A 17,218-nucleotide genomic window follows, 5' to 3' on the forward strand; every position below is an offset into this window, starting at 1 on the left:
CAAAAGTTTGGACTAATGTTTGCATTCTTTTGAAAGAAGTCTCCTATTCTCACCAAAGCTGAAATTATTTGAACAAAAATACAGTAAAACAGTAAAATTGAGAAATACTATTACAATTCAAAAGAATGTTTTCTATTTTAGTATATTTTAAAAAGTAATTCATTCTGTGATGCAAAGCTGAATTTTCAGCATCATTACTCCAGTCTTCAGTGTCACATGATCCTTCAGAAATCATTCTAAAATGCTGATTTGCTGCTCAAGAAACATTAAGAATTACCGTTAGAATTCAGAATATAAGCAAGAAAATTTGTTTCCAACGTTGCTAATATTAAGACCCATTAAAAATAATAATAATTTAGCACCAAATCAGAATAATTTCTGAAGGATCATGTGACACAGAGAGCTGAAATTTCAGCTTTGCATCACAGAAATAAATCAAATGTTAAAATATGTTAAAATAGAAAACCGTTATTCTAAATTGTAATAATATTTCAGTGTTTTCACTGCTCGGTTTGATCAAATAAATGCAGCCTTGGTGAACATAAGAACAATTAATTATTCATCTCTACATCTACCATACCTTTAATCAAACCATGGCTGGCTTTAACCTCCATGTGTTCTATTTCCCTTTCTAGGATTCTCAAGCCTTAGTGAACGGACCCCCTGAGATGTTTTTGAGGCTCGACTAGTGTGGACCGCTGCTCCAGTGGTTCTGATTCTCCAGCTGTGCACGCGGTCAATCTCGTCTTGGCTTCGGTCTTTGTAGGAACATTGCAACTCTATTCCCTGTCCATCCTAAGCTCCCTCATCTCCCTCTCCCTCCCCTCACGTCGTGGCCCAGGTCTGCCAGTAGAGGGTCCATGGAGGGAAGTCGAGCCATAGAGGATGAGGAGGCGCAGGACAGCTGCTGCGGGGATGAAGACTCATCCCCAGTGGTGGAACGGAGAAACCGCAGTGGCATCATCAGCGCTCCACTCAGCAAAAGCCTGAAGCGTTCACGAGCTCTCTCGCAGTACATCGCAACCTGCTCGGCCGCTGCTGTGGCCAGTGTCGCAAATGCTAACAGACTCGCCCAGAGCTCAATGGTGGCGGCAGGTGTCAAAGCTCACTCTACCGCTAGCCAGCACAGGTCACAAGTCGGGGTACGCCAAACTGGACCGGGCTGCGTTGATGTCTGGCCTTCTGGACTCTCCGAGTGGCCTGCATCTCGCCCAGGCCGCCGAGCTCCTGCGACGGGCGGGGATGCTGCTTCTTCCTGTCAGCGATCCGTCCAATGTTAGTGTGGGTGGGGACATGGAGACGGTCTCTGCTTCTGATTCGCTGGGCAGTGTGATGGACTTCCCGTTGCTTGGTGGAGTGGGCGGGAGTTTTCCTTATCACCCGGGGCTGTTCATAATGACGCCAGCAGGAGTGTTCCTCGCTGATGGGGCGCTCTCGCACGTGACAGGCACGTCGGAACACCAGCAGACGCAGAGCGAGATTTCTTCAGCCATCAGCGCCAATGGGAAGAAAAAGCGGAAGCGATGCGGCCTGTGTCCACCTTGCCGGCGCAGGATTAACTGCGAACAGTGCAGCAGCTGCCGCAACCGCAAAACCGGCCATCAGATCTGCAAGTTCCGCAAGTGCGAGGAGCTCAAAAAGAAACCTGCTGGCGGGCTGGAGGTAAGATGGTGAGCAATGCACAGTATATTCATAAACATTATCACTGAATTCTGCCTGAATGCAAGCTAGCATCATCTTCATGAGAACCACAGCATAATAGGCCACTCTTCCACACGTTGAGCTGTGATGCTCATGCAGGTGTTGCAAGTTTGCATAATTTCTTGATTCTCTCCCCTCATCTCCTTATTGTTTCCTGTTCGATCTACTATCACTGTGGATAAAAGCAGCTAAAAGTCAAAAATAAAAGTTTTTGACAAGCAGAACAAAATTTCTGTGTGAATAATTTTTCAGTTTATTGCAATCATTTACGTAGTGGATTAATGGAAAATTATGGACCTTGCTATGGATTTTGTTAATAATGGATTTCAATAGATTTGTCAGTTTAATGTGTTATTTTAATTCAGGAAAGTAAAAAATGAATAACACAAAACATAGTAGTAAAATCATGACCCATTGACACATACAGTATTTTTAGTTTTATTTTGCACAAATGCATTCAGTTGTTCAAAAGATCACAGTAAAGACTTAGAATTTTCCCTTTCAAAGTTTTATTTTGCACAAATGCATTCAGTTGTTCAAAAGTCACAGTAAAGACTTAGAATTTTCCCTTTCAAATAAATTTTGTTATTTCCACAAAAATATTAAGCAGCACAACTGTTTTCAACATTGATAATAATATAGTAATAATATTAAATGTTTCTTGAGCAGCAAAACAGCATATTAGAATGGTTCGTGAACGATCATATTACACTGAAGACTGGAGTAATGATACCGAAAATTCAGTTTTGTCATTGCAGAAATAAATAACATTTTAAAATATATTAAGGTAGAAGCAGTTCTTTTAAATTGTAATAATATTTTGCAATATTGCTATTTTTTTAGTTTTTGTTCAAACAAATGCAGACTTGGTGAGAAAAAGACACTTTAAAAAAAAAAAAGTTTTATGACCCTAACTGGCAACCAAATAAGCCCATCTCACGCTTGTGCATACAGAAAACATATAAATAATATCAAATAACTCCGTACATGACTCCTAAATCTCTATTGTTTGCCACACAGATATAAAATCTCTATATTGATAAAAAAATTTAATCTGATTTTTTTTTATTAATTCAACTAGAATATAATATCATATCACAAGACAAACCCTATTTTACACAGCCGTTTACAGATAAATTAATGCTGCTTGTGTTTCATAAATGTCAGTATATGAACATTACTCATCCTGACAAATGGCAAGCTGAATGTGGTTTCCCATCTCTCAGGCAGTGTAACTTGAGACGTTTCTGCCTTGTTTACAGGCAGGTTCAGGTGTGGGAAAATTAGCTCTGGGTCTGTGCTGATGTAAGCTAGTTAGGATCTAACTTTTGCAATATACTGGGTGTCATTGTAAGATTGGTCTAGTTGGTTGCATATTTTTTTCTTGCAAGGAAAATGTTAAGGCATCATGATGTTCCACAGGTAACATTCCCCTTCACTGTCTGTTATGATGAGATGATTCAGAGTTTCAGCTATCACATTTAATGAATTTGAATGAATGGGATGAATATAAAATGTTGAAATAACACCATGTTCCAACCAGCCACAACGCACAAGTTTCCAGCATCAAGTGTTCTGTCTTTACTAAAATACTGAATGTGGACTTTGGACCAATGCTATTTCACTGTGGGAGGGGCTACCCACACACCAAGACAATAGCATAAGGTTTTGTTAAATGAATTTGTTAAAATTAATGAAATTATTATTTGTTATAAGTTTCTTATACAAAATCCTATATTATTTTACAATTAAGATTCAGTTTGCTGAAAAATCCCAGTGCGCATTCTTCATTTTGTAGATGTAGAGTTTAAAAAATCTTGTGTATAAAAAAAAGTACTTGGACCAAAGTGATTTGAACGCACCTGACATTGTGATTAAGAATTTCCCAGGAGAACTTGAACACAACAAAAATAAAAGCTGACTTGGGAAATAGCATTCTAGCATACCACTCGCTTCTCTGTATTACATATCTTGTATCTCTGTTTATTACATATCATGTGTATGTTTGGAAATGGAAAACTACCATACTACTTACTGAACACTGTAGAAAACAAACTGCCTACTTGTCTTTAAAATATAGTAAGTAAAACTGTAGACATTATTCCACAATAAATGGTTCAAACAGTAGTAAGTTGTAACATGACCTCATCACATTGCATATGACTGGAAATAAAATGGTAATTTTGCCTTTTTAATTAAATATATGTAAAAAAAAATTATATAAATATCATCCATCACACTTGAAATGGAAGGTCAAGTACATTGCACTGTGGGATACAGTACTCCTTACTGTAATAGGTCTGGTAAATGTAGTATTGTAGGTAAATTTACATTTTGTTTATAGTATAAATACTATTTACTTCAACAAGAGAGTGCTAGTATGCTATTCCAAACAGCTTGGTTGATTGCACTAAATGGCGCAATCCACAAAAGAAATCTCATTGGCTCAAAATCATGTTCCATATATCTGTATGCTAAATATTAAATGGGTTCTGATTTTGTTGCATTAGAGTGCAATCATGTTAGCTATTTTTGCAGGCAAAAAGTTCTGTTGTCTAATGTCAGTAGTCACTTTCAAACCAAGCAGCTTTCTGTTGGCCAACACTGCAAAATCTGCATGGATTTCCATTGAAATTACTGGATTTTGCTGCAAAAATAAAAAGGTGCTTAAAAAATAAAAATGGTAAATGTGTCCATGTTTTTACTTGATGCTGCAAACTTGTTCTAAATGTCTGACTCGTGGACAGGTGATAAAAATAATTTGTGAATGTGCACATGGGGCCTTTCATACATGTTGTGTGACTGTTTGTTTTTTACAGCATTTGAGTTTGTTTTCATGTATGTTCGCATACACGCATGTGTGTGTCTCTGTGTGTGTGGCAAACTCATATGGTCCATCTGGCCTTTGCATCTGTCATCTGGAGCGCCAGGTGTCAATGTGTCCCAGAACCCCTCTCTTTCTCGTCCTCCAGAGGCCCTGAACTGCATTTGTGTGTCTGTTTATGTGTATAGCATTGCAGGAAGAGGCAAACACAGACCCAGTGAAAGTCATTATGAACTCTGTGTGTGTGTGTGTGTCTGTGTGTGTGTGTGTGTGTGTGTGTGTGTGTGTGTGTGTGTGTGTGTGTGTGTGTGTGTGTGTGAGAGAGGGGTTGTGATTGTGTGTGTGTATTGACCACTGACCAGCCTGATTTCTTTGAGAATCACAGCACTGAGGTAAAGATTGAGGTGTGTTGGTACAGTATGTGCTGAGCTTAGATGGCTCAGTTTGTGTTCATGTGTCTCTATGAAGTCTAAGGCTCAAAATACATGCAAGTATGTGAACTCAAATCCTTGTAGCTACATTTTCACGTTTTGAAGCATTCATAATCTATAATGTAAAACAAATATGTTGCCGCAAGGGGCGCTATAGAGCATTAGCATAAATCTGTAGAGAGTTTCAGCTTTTAGGTCAACTGTCATGGCAGTCAACAGTTTCAAGATTTCCTCACTTAGAAGTTTAAAGTTAGTTAAACTGGAAATATATTTATGTATGAAAAACTTAAGAGGTTAATCAAAAAAAAATTTAAAATGTTTAAAAAAACAAAAACATGGGAATCAGGGAAGTGGAATTAAAAAAAAACCTTGCATTTTTATACATACACTGTAATTTTTGTTGTTGTTCATTAATAAATTTATAAAATTTAAATAATTAGTGAGTACATCTTAAAACAGTTTTGCCTTGCCTTAAATCACTGTGATAAACCTATATTAATTTGTATTTTAGACTCACCGGGACAGATTCTCAGGAAACTACATACATTTGTCATTCTTCTGTGTTTGTTGTTTACATCATATCTGCAAATAAAGAAAAAAAAGTTCAGACTACTACTTTATGCAGTGGAAGTAGCTTGAAGCCACAACAGCTTGAATCACGAACTAAAATTAGTTTGTAAGATGAAAAGAAAAACGACAATATCTGTAATAAAACATGAATCAACATATATTTATAACATCACTTTTACTGTGCACTGACTAGGTTCACAAACCAATTTTAGTTGGTAACAATGCCAGTCTCTTAACCAGTTCTCTTAACCAGTTACTACTTTGGTCTGTGTGCCTATATATCTACATTTTTTCCTGTATATGAAAATATAGGCAGTCATAAGGCAATAGGATAAGGCAATCATTTGTAACCATGGGCACAGAGGTGCGCCTAAAGCCATCAGATTCATCCGTGCAGAAGAGCAGAACCAAAGCAACACTCACATAATGACCACACATATGTTCTTCTGGTTAGTAGTCTTATGCTTCAAATGCTCATGGTTTCAGAAGTTACATAGTGTAGCTTTTTATTTGAGTGCCACATTTTTACAATGATGTGTCATGGCCAAAATGCTTCAGAAGATGCAAGTGCTTTGGGACAAGTGTGCTTGTGGTGCATTTGCATACTTGCGTAGAGTATTGCTTAAAATCCTGTCCACACACTCAGTGACTGTCCCTGTGTGTTGCTAGGTCCTGTACTGGTTGGTCACTAGCTAGTATTCAGTTCTTGAAAATCTAATAATAAAGCATAGCGATAGCAATGACAAGGCCATGGGTTTGATTCCCAGGGAATGCATGAACTGATATAATGCGTGGCTTGAATGCACTGTAAATCACTTTGGAAAAAAGCACCAGCCTAGTTCATAAATGTAAATGTAGTTGCCCTAATAACACATATAAACATCACTACTGCTAAGATGACATTAAACAATGACATTGAATCTTTTTTTATGTTCTAAAAATGTATATTTTGGAGAAAACAAATGTTTATTATAAGTTGCACCAGTCCAACATTTACAAGATTAACAAGGAAATGTCTTACATGTGTTCTGTCGCTGGTGACATTTTTCGCTGGTGACATGTATTTGTGTATTACCAGGGTTTGCTTTGTCTTAATAGTGGTTCTTCTTGTTGTGTGTGTGTATGGCGTTTTGAATAAAGTGTGTTTTTAAAATGTTTTAGGCATATATTTATGGTGAGTTTTGCATCTCTCTCTCTGTGTGTGTACTGTGTGCTTTATTGACAGAAGGTTTGGTCAGGTGGTTGAAAAAGGCATAAAGGACTCATGGAGTTTAAAGAGGCCATTATTGACAGGTCACAGTCAGTGGTGTGGGGGTCTATTGACTTCTTGATGTGTGTGTGTGTTTGTTTGGGATGGATAGATGTGTTTTCATATGTAGGACCTTTCATGTGTTTAGAGCCAGGTTAGGTGTGTGTGTTTTGTGCAAATCCCATTCGATTTCTGGCCATTGATCTTACCTTGCAACTTTTGTTGATGTTGTGTGTACTGCATGATGACACATCTCACTGCATCCGTGTGGCGGGCGGTATCTCGGAAAGTCCCTGATTATAGCTGGAAGCAGAAGGAGATTGAGTGGGCAGGGCCCTCCAGGCGCCACCACCCCTTCCTCTTGTAGAGGAATCTCAGTCTCACAGCCAGGCGGCTGAAAGTATTTTAGGTACAGCATGTGTGTCAGTGTCTGTGTATGTGTGAGAGAGCCAAATACAGGTCGACACACAATATATCAACATATATCTATCTGTACCTGCTTTCCTTTACTACATATACTCGTTTTACTACATATACTCGTTGGACATTTATTTTGTGGTGTTTCTCTAAAGCAAATATCACTATTACAATTGCTCACACTGTTTGTGCTACAGTCATAACTGTTATCTCAAATCAAGAGTTGTTGTGAAGAGTGAAAAACACTGAAAAACATACTAGCAAGTCCTTAGTGCTACATAGCAACATCCTAACAACAACCCATAACACCTTAGCATTATGGCTATGACTTCTGCACAAACAAACACCACTCACATTTTGTCTACTGTATGTTTATTACAGATACACTCACATATGTTTCGACCATGTTTTTAAAACTGGTTAGGTCTATTTTATATATATATATATATATATATAAAATAGAAAATGGCATATAATAATAAATACTTTACTTTATTATTAAACATATTCAAAATACATCACAATCATTAAGTTTTTGTCAAAAAAAAAAAAAAATTGCATTAAAAGATTATTGTTAATAATAATTCTCAATGCCTATTAGTTTTTTTGTGTATTATAATGGTCATTAATTAATATTGTCAAAAATCTGAAACAATAAATATAACTGCAAAAAACAGCAACAAAAAACAATTATTTTTAATTATTTAACTGTTATTATTATTATTATTATTAAAAATATTCAGAATAGTTATTTATGTTTTATTCATTTAGTATAATAATCATTTAGATAGTGTGTCAAAAAGAGGAAATAAAACAGGAATCAGGTCTGCTTTATTGAATCAACTCAGTTTCTACCATAAAAAAACAGCAATATTTGTGTGTGTGTAATGTTTGTGGTGCCCTTGATCCTCTATTCTTACCATCATTCTTGTGTATTTGTATGTGTTTATGTGTTTGTGTATGATTTAGAGACAGAGGAGATGATGGTTAAAAAATAACCTTCGAAATTAATCTGGTGTGTGTGTGCGTGTCTGTCCATGCACTCATGCTCTGTCTGATTGGCCATGTGCATGGGCTGACAGCCCATCTGTGTTGGCTTGTCTATGGGGTCGATGAGGGAAAAGGGGGTCTGGATGCATGTGTGCGCGCGTACAAACGCCAAAGCCCTGTCAGAGAGTAATGAGAGAGCGGGACTGTGGGAGAGTGTGTTTGGGAAACAGAGAGAGGGACTAGGTCATGTAAGGTGAAATCATTGCCTGTGCATGTTACTTCATGATGAAGGGAACACTCCCCTCCCTCTTTTTCTCCCCCTCGGTCCTTCGTTCTTTCGTTCTGGACGTCTTCCCAGGAAACGCTGCCGTTGTCTCCACTCTCCCAAAGTCCCACAGCCAAAGACTACCCCTGCCCAGTCCCAAAGCAGGCTGGGAAAAAATCTGCCATTTGCACCACTGCGGTATTTCAGCCCTTTACAGTCTTAGCAAGTCTGGCTCCACAGAAAGAGAGGGATTTGAAACAGAAAAGGAAAAGTTCTGGAGATGAGGGTCAAGAGTCCAGTTTAATGAGACATTTCCCATTTCCTTGTTGCTCCACTGTTGGTGTTTATGTTGAATTATCAATGACTCATGTTTTTTTCTTTCCTTGTTTCATTCTTCTGTCTTTCCTGTCTTTCCAAGAAGGTGATGCTGCCAACCGGAGCTCCTTTCCGATGGTTTCCGTAGGGCAGCTGGACCCTCCCCCCATGACTCCATCCCATTAAAACGGACTCCCGATGGACGGTGACGTCACTCCCACTCAGAAAGCTGTGGGGCTTGTAAACACTAGGTGCAAACAAACAAATAAAACAAACGAAGAGCAGAATGAAAGCACTATTTGAGAATGAACATGTCCTGAACCAAAAATAAACAGTGAATGGCGGAATGTCATTCCGTTTTTCTTTTTTCCTGTGTTCCATTTCGGAACCATCTGAGTTCTACTTCGGAATCTTGCCCTTTATTGGATACTTTGGAACTATTTGCCGCCAAATGGAAAACGGACAATCATTTTTATTTGTGTGTTTAGTGGTTTTGTTTGTCCATGTGTGGAGAAATGCCGTAATTTTGTTTAGAGAATGTAATTCCCAAGGCTCTGTTTGAAAGCTTGTGATAATTAAGGGAGCACTATTGTAATTTAGCACAGTGGTTCTTACTGACTGCCTCAATGTTACGATTGCCTTTTTATGTCAAGTTTTGTTTGTTTATTTGTTTGTTTTTTGATTTGTCATTCAGTTTTCAAGATGCTCAATATCTGATACAAAGACGACCGTGAAAAACGCTCCAATGTAGCATCCCTTACTTCAAACATGCTTGAAAGGTCCTTTTGGGTTTGTCGTTCTGGTTGTTTGTTTTTAAATGCTGTAGGTCTGCTGGGATTGGAGGGAAGGTGAAGCTGATGGGAACTACACTATGTAGACCAGATGCTGTGTATTTGTGTACCAGTTATGTGTAGGACTCACCTCCTTTTTCTTGTAGCCTTGTGGGATTGGTCAGATGGAAGACAAGGTCCTTAGCAGATCTGGGACTCCAAAATTCAGGAAATTATTGATGTTTTATGATAATATTTCTTTGATTAGGATATTTTATTGCTGATTTACCCCAAGACCCCTGAGTTCCAGTACTCCTTTAAGAGTCCTTTTCACATGGTTAAACACCATTGAACTCTAGTGTGAAGTGGCAGCAAAATGTTCTATATCTATATCACATAATTAATAGACAAAGGATCACCAGACAATACACTATTGTGACACATTGAGTTGTATGACACAACTTCTATCTAAAGCATTATGAGAAAAGTTTCAAGAACTCTTGTTCGACAAGTGATTTTCTTTCTGTTTTAAGCTTACACACATGAGCCCTTTCATTTTCTTTGTGAATGGTTCTCTGGTTTCTTTCTTCCCAGCGATGGTATAAAATCACCCTTCTGTAATGGTATCTTTTCATGTAAGCGTCAAAGCATAAGACGCTTAAGACATGGATCGAATCCTTGACGCTAATCATGTGAAAGGGGCTTAACCATGTTGGATAGACTTTATTTTGATTTCTTTTTCTTTTTTTTTTTTTTTTTTGCTGTTATTGTCTTTTTTTCTTCTTCTTCATGCTGAAATCCTACTGAACAGGTTCGCCCCAGTTTAATACTGATCTAGATTGAGTGAAATGCACAGTACCAAAATTATTTCAAGTCAAAATCCAACAGCACACCATTTCCGTGCCGTATGGGGCCAAATTTATCGGTCTGCGTAAATGAATGCATGTATTTGTGTCCAAAGCCAACCATTCTGAGGTCTTGGCAGTCCTCAATTTAATAAACCAAGGTGCAAACCAAACAGTTCTATAGTCGCTGTTGAAATATGTCATATTCTATAGCATTTGCATGGTGACAACCACTTTAAATGAACGATTATTACATGTATGATGTTAAGCTCTTTAAAACATGCTTATTGATATTTTGTTTGAATTTTTTTTGTTTTGTATTCACAAAGAAAGTCACGGCCAGAATAAGTCATGTGAGGTGAAATCAATGATCACTCATAATTTTCCTCTGACTGAACCATGCGCAAGAGTGAGTGAGTGAGTGAGTGAGTGAGTGAGTGAGTACAGTGTGTGAGTGTGTGTGTGTGTGTGTGTGTGTGTGTGTGTTGTGGGTGGGTTAAACCAGTGAACTGAGCGTGATATTTTTGTCCGTAGTGTAGGAGTGAATGAGAGTGTGAAAGCTTTTTTTTCTCTCTCTCTCTCTGCAGGCCGCGTCAGTCTGTCTCACTCCTCGTGGCCATCAATCCGATGAGAGCGAGCCGGAGGGCCGCATGTGGAGACAGCAAACGCAGGGTGTGGGGGTTGCGGGGGTGGGGGGTGGTGGGTTTTGGCGAGCGTGTTTTGTTCTCCTCCAGGTGCACGGCCATCAGAAACGATTTGAACACCGCCCTGCCCCACATGCGACGTCGAATCTGTATATCCGAGCAAATCAGATTCGTTAGCATGCAATTTAGGGTGCGTGTGCCCTTATGAAATGATGGCCCACAATCACAGAGTGGCTAAGGGACGCTGCAAAGGCTCCTTCGGTCTTATCAACATCACCCAGACCCCACACACACACACACACAATCTCTGTCCAAACACACACACACACACACACACACACACACACACACACACACACACACACACACATTTGCAGCTAGGGCTCCTGCTCTGGCCTCTCACTCAAGCGGCGGGGCGCGCATAGATAGAGAGCGCGGTAACCAGGGCGATGGTTGATAAGATATTCGCTCCCCCCACGGTTCATTCGTTCCAGGGGAACAGGAGCACGGCGCTACTATGGTAACGGCAGAGCGAGATGTTGCGCTATAATTGGTGCAGTGCTGCGAGCAGCATAGCGGCACTTCCAGGTGCGTGTCAGCGCGCAGGAGCCACGATATTACACTCCCGCTGGGAGACGGCGGAAAAGCACAACGTGTCCGGTTCTCATATCTTCTATCCTCCTCCTCCTACTCCCTTATATTGCTCTGTCCTCTTTATTTTAGTCACAAAATAATCGTGGTAAAGTTACTGTGGACGGTCTTTAAACCACAGTGGGGAAGAGCGGGCAATTTCTACAATATTTTATTATTATTATTATTATTATTTTGTTAAGTAACATTTTATTTTTCTTTGAAATGTTCATTCCATTTGAAACTTTTAATGTACTTAAATTGTAATTTACTCTAAGCCTCTTTTTTAAAATGAAAGTGTAGTGTATTTAAAGAATTCTTCAATTTATTATTTTTTAATTGTTATACATCTGGACATTAATGGAATTCAATTCGAAAGAAAAAATAACATATTTGGACATTAAGAACGTTTACAATGTGCTCCTTTTCTCCACAAATGAATGAACCATATAGCAGCTGAACATTTACTTTGGTTATGGTTGCCTAGTCTTCTTTATGATAAAAATACCGATGTTCAAGTAATGCAATGCTAATATGTAGCTACATTGTAAAAACTAATTAGTTAACCTTACTAAAAAGCATGCAAACCGATTGCCTTACAACTTATTAAAAAAACACATTTTACTTGCAACAACTAATTCATTTTAAGCTAAACATGTTAGATGTGTATACCAAATAACTCATTTATTTAAGTTGAGCTAACTAATGTAACATTTACTGCAACTTGAAATTTCTCAGTTGTATTTACTTGAACAGCAATCCAACTCAGGCTACTTGTTAAAACCATGCAAAGTGACTGCCTTAAAAAGACCAAGTAAGTGTTACTCCAGTAAGTTAAGTGCTTCAGTGGTCCAGTTAACAATAATGCACATATGCATGTGCTAACATAACCAACACAAAAACTATCTCAGCATCAACAACTGTAGGTAATGCTTTTTAAATATAGCAGTATGTCTTAACGTTTACAGACCTACAGTATCCTAATCACAGGCTCTACTCCTTTGCACAATTGTAACCTCCTAAAAATGCAGATATAACAGAAACCATAAACATAACAGAACATTACACACTAACATATCTCCCCCTTTATTAATCTTGTGGAAAAACATAAAATAACACTTAATTTCAACATTTACTCCAGGAGTCTGAAGCAAAGTATACTGGGAACTAGCTTGACATATTGGTACTCATAACAATCAATTTAGCTTAACTAGGGTTTCTAGTCAACCAATTGCTGTACATTAAAGGGTTAGTTCACCCAAAAATGGTAATTAGTCTGCGTTTTACTCACCCCAGAGGCATCTCAGGTGTATATGACTTTCATCTTTTAGACAAATGCAGTCAGTTATATAAAAAATTGTCTTTGATTTTTAAAGTTCTATCACTACCGTCAGCGAGTGTTGCATTGCTTCAGTCCAAAATATTTTTAAATAAAAAGCCTCCGGGGGGTGAACAAAGCCTCCTGTAGGGAATCGATGCATTTTTGTTAGAAAAACATCCATATCCAAAATGTAAAAATCACTTTAATCTAGCTTGCACCAGCAGTTGTACACAGAAGCAGTTCCGGGGGAATGACGTATGAGGTCAGCTTTGCGCCGGTGAGTTTCGTGAAAACAACGGTTTGTTTACAGGATCAAAAGAAAGCAAAGTTTCCTTACTTTTGAAAGGAAAACCAGTCTCCTCTTGGCTTATACCGAAATCCTCCGACATACTTCTTTACAAATCCTCATTTTGTACTTCTAATTAGTGACCATTGTTTTGTTTTGATCTCTCCGTTGTGTTTCTGCGTGCGTCACTTCTGAGTGGCGCATGCGCAGAGCTGACCTCATATGTTAATCCCCCAGAACTGCTTCCATTTACAACAGTGATCGCAAGCTTATATTCTAGTGATTATTACGTTTTGAAAGTTTATATTTTTCTTACAAAAACGTATCGATTCGCTACAGGAGGCCTTTGTTCACCACCCAGAGCCACGTGAGACACTTTTTTTATGGAAGGGTGCTTTTTATTTGACTTCTTTTGGACTGAAGGAATGCAAAAACCCACTAAATGCAATGATAGAGCTTGAAAGATCAAAGACAATTTTTGATACAACTCGGACTGGATTCATCTGACAGATTAAAGTCATATACACCTAGGATGCCTTGGGGGGTGAGTAAAATGCAGCCTAGTTTTCATTTTATTAGCATCTAATTGATAATAATTTCCTAATTATCATCTCAATAGTACAGGCAGTGCATCTTCTTTATCAAATACCTAAAAGATCAATTGATTGATGTCATGGTAAAACAACAAAAATGGCAGAAAAACCTCAAAAGGTTAAAGGTAATTAGGTACACTTTTCTATTTGATATGCTATTGTATTCTGCATGTCTTGGTCTACTTTCATTGTTAAATGCAATAGCTTAAAGTTCAGTTTAATTTAGTGATTACTTACATAGTGTAAACAACAACAAAGTTGCACATGGATCCATGTTGGTATTAGTTGCCATGGTAACAAATAATTTTGAGTCTAAGGACATAAACAGCCCTCAGAAAAATCTCTGGGCGAATTCCAAACGGAAGTGAGCATCCCTTGAAGTGTGTTCTTTGAAGGGTGTAGAGGATTACTGTCTCGTAAAAGCGTTTGGAACTCCCTTGGGAAGGGAATGACTGACCAAACGTTACCTTGACAACGCTGCAAATGCGTGCAGCATTCATCACTCCATCAGTTGTTGCAAATAAATATTTCTTCTTTATTATCATCATTATATTATTTAAATATTGTCTCACTGTGTCTTATTTACTATTAAACTTTTTAACTTGCTTAAACTTGCTTACACTACCATCTTAAATCATATTTGTATCACTGACAAAAAATATTTTGTATTACATCAAAATAAAGACAAATTTAATCAGTCTATTCTACTTACATTTGTATGTGAAGTCAACCCCAACTTTGCTTTAAAATGCATAGCAAGAGCTCCTAACTGAAGATCGCATTATCATAAACGGAAATCATCACCATCATGACCATCACATGTTCCCTTCGTTAACGGACTTTCTGGAAAGGGCCCTTTGTGAAGGAATTCAGTTTCTCACTTTCGTTTGGAATGTCCCTACAAATGGCATCCCCTTCCCGAAGTGCCTTGAAGTGTGCAAAAAAGCCATTTGGAATTTGCCCTCTAAGTTATAAATTTTCCCATAATTACGGTAATTCCAACAGTGACGTGAACGCAACATAATTTTGCCTATTTACAGTGTCTCGTCCATTCAGACTTTAGAGCCATTTTATGAATTTGAAGAATCAACCACTAATTCAGAGAAATAGAAACACACTGACACTGTCATTGGTGTTTATTTTAAGCACACACTTGAAAAACTGTGCCTTTTCAAACAGACGTGTAATTTTGTCTCTATCTGCAAAAATACAGATCTTTTTGAAGTGAAAACTCACATGGTGACAGTGTTTTCACAGGCCAATCTACCAGAATGGAGGCTCGGGAGAGGACTAACACCACAGACTGAAAGAAAGATTTCTTTTTCCTCTCTTCGAAATTGCCGGTCCCCCTCAACCCCCCCCTTTGTCCAGGCAGTGTCTGGCTTTAATTGCGTACGGTGGCAGGAAAACGCTGCTGGCCACGGTCAGGTCTCTTTTGGAAAGGAAGCCATCTAATTCACCCCCCGCCCCTTCCGCACTGCAAACTCACAAGCCACACAGCTGACGCTGAGCTGAATCTCCTGCGACCTTTTCTCTATATATTTTCACTCCTTTGTCAAATGTGCAATACACAAGAGAACAACTTACATGTTTGCACAAACTAAATATTAAATCACACACAAAATGTCAACATAGTATACTATTTTATTCCTTTCTGGCCTAGTGGGCATTTGTCCAGAGATGGTTTTTTTTTTTTTTTTTTTTATTCAACTATCAACTGTTACTCTGCAAATTACCTTACCTTGCCAGTGCCCCCCTGTCAAGAAGCTTGCCCCCCCTAAATTTGGAATCACACCAAACAAATTTGGGTGAAATTTAAACTTGTAAAATGTAATGTAAAATGTAAAAATTAAATATATATATAAATGTAGTATACTATGGTACATCACCAGCTGCTAAATTCAAATCTGCATTCACTGGCTGGCACAGAGCCAGAGACACACGTTTTTAAAGCGCTGCGCGTTAAAACCAATCACACGCGATTCTGTTGAGCTTATGAAGGCAAGGGCCAATCAGAGGCGTTCAGATGAGTCACCGATGAAACACACGCGCGCTGGCTAACTGAATTTTCTGGCTAATTCTCTCATCAGAAACAACAAAGTGAAGATGTACGAATGTAAGTAAGATATTAATTTCAAACTGTAAACAGCTTTAGAGATTATTATGGGAGTTTCTGAGAGTGCTTGAACTCGCTGAACTGAAGTGAAAAATGTTCTCTGATAATGTAAACGTTCTTTACTCTCATTTTGTACAATTAAAGTGTTATAGTCTAATTAGTAACTTACAATGTTTTTATTAAATTCACATTAAATACAAAGTCAGTCGTATTAAAAATATTTTATGGTATGATACCCATATCTGGTATTTAAGTAAAAAGATGGATTTTTATGCAAAGTTAGATTACACTATTAGGCTTCTTTGCCCATTATCAACTAACATAATCTATAAAGGTGCAAAATGCATTTTACTTACACATATTTGAGAATCGAGATATTTCATGATATATTTGAGGCATTTCAAATAAAAAAAATAAAAATAAAATGAATCCCTGCAGAAAAAAAAAAACATACAATAGACACAATTACAAAATTTGTAATGGTTTTACTGTTTATAATGTGACTTGTATTGGTTTTACTGGAAAATGTAATGAACACTACAGAAAAACATACTGGTAATCGGTTGCCTTCTATTGGTGGCTTGTTAAAACCAATAAATGCTAATGGAATATGTCCCAAAACACACTACAGAAAAACATTTTTAATGGTTTTAATGGTTCAAAGTTGATGATTTGTAACCTTTGTAATGGTATTTGTAGTAGAAACCATTAAAATTTTCTGTGATGGTTTTATTGTTTCGTTTTTTTTTTTTTTTCAGTATAGGGACAAAAGCCTATATCAGTTATACAATGGTATTGTGGCTGCTGTGTGTCACATGACAAGAATGAGAGACCCCATCCCTTACCCTTACCCCCACCAGTGCCCCCTCAAAAATAAGTGCATGATTCCCCTGACACTACAATACAAAATTATTTGTCAAATAAATAAAACATGATGAAACATTCTTTTTAGTTGAAATTGTTATGTTACTTCTAGAGACTGCAGTGATACATGACATGGTGAAAAAATGACTGAATGAATAATACTATAAGTAGGTTAAGATGAAATTTACTATGGTCTACCCAGTTACTACAGTCTAGAACTGCCCTTGATTATAATAGGAGCTACTAGTTGTATTGCCTCATGACCTTTGGTCTCATGGGCCGTTTACACAACAACGTTTTTAGCCAAAAATGGGAAACCTTTTTTTTTTTACACAACATCTGCGTTTTGGGGACTGAAACGCATATTTTTGAAAACAGGTTTCAAAG

General features: G+C 37.8%; 1 pseudogene; it reads left to right on the plus strand.

The window, feature by feature from the left end:
* Window positions 1-774: 774 nt before the first annotated feature.
* Window positions 775-9,304, plus strand: LOC122147418 (annotated as a pseudogene).
* The last annotated feature ends 7,914 nt before the right edge of the window (window positions 9,305-17,218 follow it).

This window comes from Cyprinus carpio, chromosome A14 (genome assembly GCF_018340385.1).
Source record: "Cyprinus carpio isolate SPL01 chromosome A14, ASM1834038v1, whole genome shotgun sequence".
Lineage (NCBI taxonomy): Eukaryota > Metazoa > Chordata > Actinopteri > Cypriniformes > Cyprinidae > Cyprinus > Cyprinus carpio.